This window comes from Tachysurus vachellii, chromosome 6 (genome assembly GCF_030014155.1).
Source record: "Tachysurus vachellii isolate PV-2020 chromosome 6, HZAU_Pvac_v1, whole genome shotgun sequence".
NCBI classification, from domain to species: domain Eukaryota; kingdom Metazoa; phylum Chordata; class Actinopteri; order Siluriformes; family Bagridae; genus Tachysurus; species Tachysurus vachellii.
Window position 1 is genome coordinate 3722407 of NC_083465.1, and position 9764 is coordinate 3732170.

Here is a 9764-nt window from a genome sequence, read left to right on the forward strand (position 1 = left end):
TGAATGGAAACTTGTCCCAAGTTGTCTTCTAACAACAGTTGTCTTAAGGACTCCCAGGGCACTTTCAGAGTACGCTGTCATGATATAAACATGACAATATATACATATATATATATATATATATATATATATATATATATATATATATATATATATATATATATATATATATATGAATGAATGTGCTAGAATTAAGATTCAGATAAATTTTCCCATACCACACATTTGCCTGCTGAAACGATTATGCTACAAGCACAAAATCTTGTACGGTCATGTGGTTGCCCAATAAACCCCAAATCAAAGTAAGCGGTAACCCAACAATTACATTTTAATAATGCCGTGTCATGGCTTTCTACATATAAGGCGATACTTAAGCTGCTTAAGGAATCGCCTAATGGGTACGCATGGAACCGTAACTACGTTTTATCAGAATCTAGCTCTATCAGTGTAACAGTGAGAGTAAGTTCATTTGTTAGCCGTTTATACTTTTGAAACATATGCAACAGTGCAAATGGGACAGATGTGTGTGTGTGTGTGTGTGTGTGTGTGTGTGTGGACACTTTCCTCGCTGAAAAAGACACCAGAGAACGGATCTTTATATGCTTTGCATTCCAGCTGCTTTTTAATTATTTATTTGTAAAATAAGGCAGTCGGATCTTTGGAGAACTCTCTTAAGGACGCGGCATTTGTGAGACGTTGCATCACGACAGCTGTATTGTTCTCGCGGTCCGATTCAGGCTGCCCAGAGCTCATCACACATTCATATGCTTGCTAGATGCTAACACTTCCTGGACCATTAGTTATTTTTAAGAGGCTCAGCAGCCATCTGAATAGGACACTGTCACTCCTGGACATATCCTATTCAGGAGCTTAGGGCCAGACGATGGGCCTCAGGGAAAACATTGTCCAGATGCCGCAGGTTTTTTTCCAGCCAAAACGAACACTCTGCTCTCATTTCCAAAGTGTGCTGCTGCTCTGTTTTGTGCCAAACAACAGGACACTCTCTCTCTCTTTCTCTCTCTCCAACCTTTATATGACTTCACTCATTAGATTCTCTTTCTTTTCAGAGGCTCTGGCCAGAGAATGGCATACCACCAGAGGTAATCTAGGATAGCGCATTGAAGTTTCCGAACTTAAAATTGATTAGAAATAGCAAGATATCCAAGGTAAGTGTGTTTACACATTGTAGGAAACATTTCAATTAATCTCTTACCGTTACTTTGCATCAAAACTAGGTGTAACAAAGCAAACTAAGCAATTCGCTCTTTAAGGCAATCTATAGACCACACAGTGGTGAACAGTGGCACCAAAACTAGATGTAGAATGCAGAAAGCTCCATATTTGACCACCACTGTAATTTGTCATACAACTCATGATACAACATGCTTTTTTGTGTGTGTTTCTACATGTTAATAGTTTTTGCCTTAGGCCTGAAAGGACCTTTATTCTTATATTCCGTTGGATTAAGTTTTAGACTGATTCATTCATTTGACAGCTCTATAACCTCTAATGCTCTAATACCCCTTTTTCACCAAAAAGAACCGGGTGCTGGTTCAGATTTAGTGCTGATTCAAAGTTGGTTCCACTGGCGAACCTTATAAGAACCGGTTTGCCTTTCCATCGGCTAGAGAGCCATGACAGAGCCGAGTCACTGTATACGTTTCCCAGCAACATTAGCGGAGCAGCGGCAAACACAAACACAACATCGACAATGGCAGATGTTGCTTTACTGTTAATGCTCATGGCTTTATGAACCTACATTGGCATCCAAATGCAGCAAATCCAACGTGTACGTGCAGCTCCATGCAATTTGTTTACACGGGGGTTGTAATCGAGAAAGTACGTAACATTATTTTATCATTAACACAGAAAAAAGGTAGCCTTAGCATGTAGCTACCTACTATCATGTGTGCTGATAATTGATCATATTGCGGTAAAGTAAAGGTGTATTAAACATTAGTATACTTAAGGTACATTATCAAATGCGCTAACATTAGCCCCGCCCACAGCTCCTGACGCAAGCGGTTCTCAAGTCTAGACCAGCAACGTTTTGGTGCTACTTAAGAACCACTTTTCGAACCAGCACTCAAACTGCCTCGGTGGAAAAGGAGCATAAGTGTATAAATAAATATATATAAATAAACAAATGGTTTAATTGCAATCCTATTAATGACAGAGCACAAATTACTGTTGCCTCAATTAAAAGTTTAATAGTAATAGTTAAAACTCTAAGAAACTTTTTAATTGTGACAAACCAGACAATATGATTTGTAGATGGTGTGTGTGTGTGTGTGTGTGTGTGTGTGTGTGTGTGTGTGTTTTTAGGTCTGTATTGTTGGCTAGAAACTATTTCTTATCCTTATGCAAAATATATGTATATGAAATATATATCTTCTTCTAATAGGCCACACGGAAGTCTAGTTAACCAATCAGTGAATGTTCAGTTAATATATGCATTTTAAATAAGGGAAAAAAATTTTGAAAAATCACGTGACCGTTATTCCAACTCTGATTGGTTTAGCGGCTAACGAACTCTCACAGGTGCAGGGCAAGTGGGCATCTGGATATTCGTTTACACGATGTCGAAATGGCACTTAAAAAAAAAACAACTAATAATACATTCGATGATAAATAATAAACAAAATAAGATAAAAATTTAGCTTTGGACCAAGAGCTGATAAAGGACATTGCTGAAAAGAAGAAGTCACGAAGGTAGACGTTTACCGCTGGAAAGTTTGTTTGTTTGTTTGTTTGTTTGTTTAACGCTGTTTGCTTCACATTCGGGTTTTATCACATACGTGTATATACTTCGTTTTGGGCGGACAAAGAACCAACTACGAGTCGAATACACTTTATATATTGCGTATATTAACATATTAAAACGTACTAACTTTTAAAACATTTATAACTTAAAAGCAGTTAAAGCAGTAAGGGACCGTGTAAAAAGTGCATGACACGGACAATTACGGCGGTATGACTTGAAGTTAATATCGATCAAAAATCGTATAGTATCGTATAGCACAAGTAAATCGATTAAAGCTTGTAGACTGTAGCAGTGGACGTTTTTTCAATTGTGTTTATTTTTAGATAATGTTACGTGAAGCTTACATCAAGCTTTTGTACGTTTATTTTATTTAAATGTGACGTCACAAGTTCAAGCCATTCCAAATAAGTACAGGAAATAAGAAATTAATAAAAAAAAATTATAGCAAATTATTAATCAACTGAATGTTGAGTATAAATCATTAACTATGCCAAAGAAACTAATTTAAAAAGAAATAAATATAATAATAAAACACCTGAGTGTCTTAATGTGGTTGATTATATTAAAGGTCCTTAAAGGTTATCAATATATTTTGCAAGAGAGGAAATTTAAGTAGTAAATATGCTTGGATTTAATCTTTAAATTGGAGGAAAAAAAAGAGACTTTTTATAATATTGGTAGCAAGCGTTCAGGGCACATAAGACAGTAATCATTGCATATAGTGTATAATCCTACTGTAATGGTCAGAAATGATAGAAACTAATCATTTTCCTGAAAACTATTGGTTTCAAGAGTAGGTTGTTACTTGAATGATGAAAAATCCGATGCGTTGTTGGAAGTATAATAGTATTTTAGTAAATTTGGTCTAAAATTATTGTGTGGGTTGTCGGTAAAGGACCGTCTACAAAGTGTATGAGATGGACAACTGTGTAGAGTATGAATACAGAATATTGTAGGTATGGGAGGATTGAATGACATACTGTAGATGCAGTATTAATCAAAAATCATGTAATATGAGTGTAGAAAAAACTATGTACTATGAAGTCGGCATTTCTACTACTGCTTGCCATAGTTCTAATGTTTATCAGCGGGTGGTGCTACTAGCATTTCAAATGAATCAAAACAGTCGTTTTCTTTTAACTGCAGGCTTCAGAAGATCTCCATAGTATGCAAGATAATTCCAGCAATATTATAGTGGCGTCATTTTCTACAGCGTGACAAACAATAGTCTAAAGTCAGCACAAGTGTAAAACTGGATTTAATTTAGCAATATGTGGTTTATTTGATTCATTCCTTAATATTGAAGAGATGAGACACCTGTGTACTGCAAAACCTTTCTCTCCTTTTCTTCCCTCTCTTTCATAAATATTCAGGGAGGCAGGCTGCATGGGTGGGCATGACATCCATTATTAACCTGGGCTCGTCCCCTTACACCACTCGAGCACAACCGCGTTGACAACCTCGACCTCCCGCCGCTGTTGTGCTAGCAGCGTCTCCATGCTTCCTTTTTTCCTGCTCGCTGCCGGTTCTCTCGCTCCTTAAATGAGCGGGCCAGCGACTGTAACATCCTGCCATGAATGTAATGCACGGAGTCAGTGCTAGTTTGCTGAAAGGGAAAGAAAAGAGAGAAATCAGGAGAGGGAGGTAGGTGGGTGGTAAGGCTGCATCCAGAACATAAATCACATGGCATGCTCGAACAGCTGGACATCGAAAGCAATTCTGCTGCTCAGTTCAGTGGTTACGATGTTACCAGGACTTGCTAACATCTGAGTTATTTTAGCTTCTTCCCTTTTCTTGTCCCCAATCTTGTTTTTCTTGCGGTCACTTTCTCTATTATGTTCCGAGCGTTTTTCCATATCAGACTCGCTTCACGTAAAAGTGTAATATTATCACATCGCTGTGACTGAAATCAGAATATTTGTCACAGTACACGTCTCTTTTACGAGCAGCCTGAAACTCTTTGACTTTTAACGACAGCTATGAAATGTGCTGGTTTTCTGTTGCTCAGACTAACACGGACAACAAGAATGAGTCCCAAGATGGATGTCTTCAGACGTGAAATGTATTTCTTGGGGCTTTGTGTGTTTTGCAGACATATCACATTTTTCAGTGGCTAATGTGTATGAGCAAATAACAAATCTTTGTTTCGTAACTAATCCGCTCTTGTCATGACGCTGGTCGATTAACCTAGCGTGTTCACCTGTTCTGTTTCTCACCTTGATTCGTTTGGTTATTTGTGTTCTGTAGATTCTGTTCTCTGTTACAAAGTCTTATCGCTTTCAAGAGCGGCCTGACGTAGCTTTTGAACTGCTGTATATTGTTTCATTCGCCACCTGGTAAATATTTCCTAAAGCACAATAAAAGTTTCAGTTGTAAGAAGTGTGATCAGGGTGTTGCGTGAGGAATAGCATGAAACCACTTGGGGGCGGGGGAAACTGAATACTGAAGCCCATGTGACATTGCTAACAAATTGTACTTCAGGGCAGTGGCGGCTCAAGCGCTTAAGGCTCTTGGTCGTTGATCTGAGAATCAAGGTTCAAGCCCCGGCACCACCAAGCTGCCACTGTTGGGCCCCTGATTAAGGCTCCTAACCCTCTCTGCCCCAGGGGTGTTGATCATGTCTGGCCCTCCAGTCTGGAAGAATTTCACTGTGCTGAAATGTACATGTGACAACAATAAAGGCTTCAGGTTCAAACGCAATGAGTAATTTTTACAGAACTTGCAACTTTAATGACATCACAGCAAAAACATTAAGGAAATTCAGCATTTTTAACTTTTACAAATTGGTCGGATCAGCATGCACGTTTATGCAATAACACAACACGAAAGCCTTTTGATGTATTTTATTTATTTTTATTGCAAAGCTCTGGAACTCCTTGAAGTCTTTCAACATAAACGTTGTTCTAGAGCATCCTTGTCTGACTTGGTGACTCTGGGGACTGATCCGTACAGACTAGAATGCCTGAGTGCTGGAGACTGAGACATTGCTGTTAGTTTTCACCCTCTGAGCGACCGGGAGGGAGGGAGTCAGGGAACGACAGAGAAAGAGCCGTAATGAACTCAGGCTCTTGGCGATCTCATTAAAGCCTGAGCTACACAGCCTCCCTGGAGATGCAGATTATAAAACGTTAGATCTTAAGACGCATCAAGGAGCAACAGGCAAAGTGGACGAGTTTAGAAGGAATGGCGGATTCAAAGCTGAAGGAGGGTGACAATGAACTAGACTGAGTAGAGGAGATTAAACAGACAGGCGGCATCAATATTCTAGCGTGTTCAGAGTTGAATTCGGCACACTTAATTCAGCTCGAAGCGCCATATCGGTATTCAGACATCAGCCCCAGTATATCTCGATTCAGACTTTTTTTTTTTCCATGATACAAGATTGCTTGAGCGAGGAACTGTAATAAGTCTATCTCCATTATCTGACTGATCTTTAGAACCACAACACATTTCTCTGTTTACTTAAATAGTCTCAGAAGGATGACACTTAATTAACGCGAGCCAGGTAAGAAGGTAAAGTCTTCTATTTTCCACCACGGATGCCTTTTCATTATGGGAGAGTTCAACGAATTCCCATAAACACAGACGATCTTTGAATCATTTGCTAAATAAAAATACCCAATGAACTATTTGCACGCATCGGTTTACGACGTCAAGTATAATATAAGACGTGCTGGACAATAAAAATAGTGTTGTAGCTGTACCCATTATTTGCAAAATGATGGACTCCCCTTCTTCGTCACATCCACCTTTTTGGGCAGCTTCATTTGTAATTGTTCATTGGTATAATAAAAGCTTATATCATGACGGATTTATTCGACAGTTAAAGAAAAAATATGCATTTGTAAATTAAACTCGGTCAGTATTTTCTTTTCCACTGTTTTTAGGTGCAACCTGGGTGTAGGTGAATATAACCATCTGACTGAAACTCAAGACCCTGAAAGTTTAGACAAATTTTTCATTACGCCACATGTAAGTCATCCTAACTTTTCCTTTGATTTTTTGCAGAATCGCTGTAAATTTTGCACGAGATCAAGGAAAAGTGATTTGCTTACACACACACACACACACACTGCTTTTCCTGCAATAAAATCTTCTAAGCAAGTTTTGTTTGCTTGCTGTTCTATCTGTGGTTCTATTTGTAATGGTCTATTATGTCGTGTATGTTACCTAAGGTGCCGTCACTGTGACTGTATACGCCTAGAGATTCTGATCAATATGAAACTGAGCTGAGTTTCAATGAGCTCCCAAATATCACCAGTATGTGACAATTAGGACACAAGAAAGAAACAGATAAACTAAGAATTGAGGCTCTAAAGCAGTAGTTAATCCATTGATTGCCTTTAACCTGTGCTGCTCTCTAAAGTCTGGGTTTGTTGTCTTTCTCTCAAGGCGTCATTAAAGAGAGCCTGCGGAGAGAGATGCAGTACGTGCGATGTCGTGACTACCTGATCAACGCGGGTCACATGACGTAGCTGCATGTAAGGAATAAAACCCCGGGGTGTACCACGGGGTGAGGTGATGCTCGACGTCAAGCCGATTAAGTTTAACCTAAAGTTGCTTATTCTCCTGTAGCATGTAGTTGAATGATTTTAGTCCTCTTTATTTCAGTTTAATTTAGTTTTGTTTGCAGAAAAAATAGTGCATCCTGCTTAATTTGGCAAATAAATTGCTATTAAATGAGAAGTCTAAACCTAATAATAATATTAAAAGTAATCAAAAGGCAGTGATGTGTATAATTGCTTTGCTCTGGTCGTTCTAAGAGGTGACAACAGGCTTGGCACAGGGCTCTGTACTATTATTACCTTTGACTAAAGACCAAGACCCTAACAAGTGCACTAAATAGTGAGCTTGTCCCATATGAACTCATGGTTGTTGATCCAAAGATCCGGGTTGAAGCCCTGCCAAGCTGCCGCTGTTGGACCCCTGAGCAAGGCCCTTAACCCTCTCTGCTCCAGGGGATGTAATGTATATGTGTCAAAATAAAGGCTTCTTTTAGATATATAAAATACTTCTAGTATTTTCTTCTAGTTAACCATTCCAATGAATATGTAAAATGTTAGGAATTCTTATAAATAAAATGTAACACTGTAACCCAGCTAGCAAGCTAACATTAACCCATAGATATATACACTAGATGTCGCCTTGTATACGGCAGTACATTGGAACGAATGCGTCAACTGTGCCGCCATCTTGGTACGGGGGACCCCCTACTCTTAATGCATTAGCGTCAATGTAGGCAAAGAAATAAAATCACCATAAATTGTTATGAATGCGATTTCTAGTTTTTTTTTTTGGTCGTTCCAAAAAAGTCCAGAGAAAATGTAAGGTTTTGATATTAAGGTAATCTACTTTTTCACAGTATAATGCATTGTGCTAGTAGGTGTGTTTATTACTTACATTATTCCACTTGAGTAAACTTCAAATGAACAATCACTACTTACCTTATAGCCTACTGCATGTAACACTGCTACAATGGTGTGACTATACGTGTTCATTTAAACATTTAAATTGTATTGGTTTATTAAATATGATACACAAAGCAATTTGCAGGTGGAAGCAAATCACAAATTTGGAACATAATGTGAAAGTTAGATAGTTGAGGTGCCAAAGACTGTTCAATCTTTTATTTATTCTTTTCCCGCAATATTTTTGCAACATTAAATAAGTAAAGTCACATAAACCAAAAAAAAACCCCCACAAAGTTTGACTTTGAGGCTGAACTTGTGTGTAACACTGCCAAGCTAACTGGTGACATCCAGGACTGTCAGCTGAATTAACCATTTAAAAAAAAAAAGTGTTTAGTGTCCCTAGTGTCTCTGATTATTTTATTTAATGCCATGTCAGCAATCAAAAGCTAAAAATTGCAAAAATTCAATTACAAAAACACAAATATCATATAAACACAATAAAAAGAAAACTATAAACAGCAAGTCGTCATATAAATTTTTTTTATTAGCATAAGATAAAAAAAATCCAAACCCTTTTCAGACATAATGTCTTTAAATGTGTCTTTAAGTGAAGTAACTTGATAAAAGAGCATTCTGCTTGTGTTAAGTCCAGGACAATCTAATAAAATATGTTTGACAGATAAGGGAATCTTACAGAACATACATAAAGTTGGGTCTTCACCTTTTAGCAAAATAGCATGGGTCAGTTTTTAATGTCCTTATTAAGAGCTTCTGAATCTACAAACATTCTGTTTTCTTAACTGTCAAAAACTAATAATGAGTAACTAGCATGGATTAGCTGCGGTCGTTAACCAAGGACTAAAACAAACCAACGGAACAAGAAATATAATTTCCTAATATTCATTCATTCATCTTCTACCGCTTATCCGAACTACCTCGGGTCACGGGGAGCCTGTGCCTATCTCAGGCGTCATTGGGCATCAAGGCAGGATACACCCTGGACGGAGTGCCAACCCATCGCAGGGCGCACACACACTCATTCACTCACGCAATCACACACTAAGGACAATTTTCCAGAGATGCCAATCAACCTACCATGCATGTCTTTGGAACGGGGGAGGAAACCGGAGTACCCAGAGGAAACCCCCGAGGCACGGGGAGAACATGCAAACTCCATTTCCTAACATTCAATATCATAAAACACATTCTCACCTGTGAAATGTAATCCCTTGCTGTCTGGTTTTTAGATTTCTTTCAAGAAAAAAGAAATCAACGTGTACAACCATACGCAGCACAGAAGTCTGGCATCGTCCATGCATTTGAGGTAAAGGAGCATCGTACAAAGATGGCGGCGGTTTTGACACATTTTTAGGACCCCAATTCGACATCTAGTGTATATATCTATGACATTAACCATGACAGGATTTCTTACAGTCTGAGGTCAGAATGTCCAACTTTGATTAATAGTAGATAACCAGCTAAATTTTACTATCCTGACAGGAGGATTATGTCCATGATCTTCATTGCTAACCAGCTAACGTTATATATTCGGCCTGTCTGGACTTGTGAAAGGTTTGTGCGTCTGTGTT

At 38.4% G+C, this 9764-nt stretch overlaps 1 long non-coding RNA gene across 2 annotated transcripts in view; it reads left to right on the top strand.

Moving 5' to 3' along the window:
- Positions 1 to 1043: 1043 nt before the first annotated feature.
- Positions 1044 to 9764, top strand: part of LOC132846625 (uncharacterized) — a 9778-nt gene continuing 1057 nt past the window's right edge. Inside the window, exons 1-2 of one of the 2 annotated variants that reach the window (XR_009648537.1) lie at positions 1044 to 1166; positions 7157 to 7245. This is a non-coding gene — a long non-coding RNA (uncharacterized LOC132846625). Of the gene's footprint in view, positions 1167 to 6649; positions 6737 to 7156; positions 7246 to 9764 lie in introns of those variants that run through there. The other variant, XR_009648536.1, reaches the window with a different exon arrangement.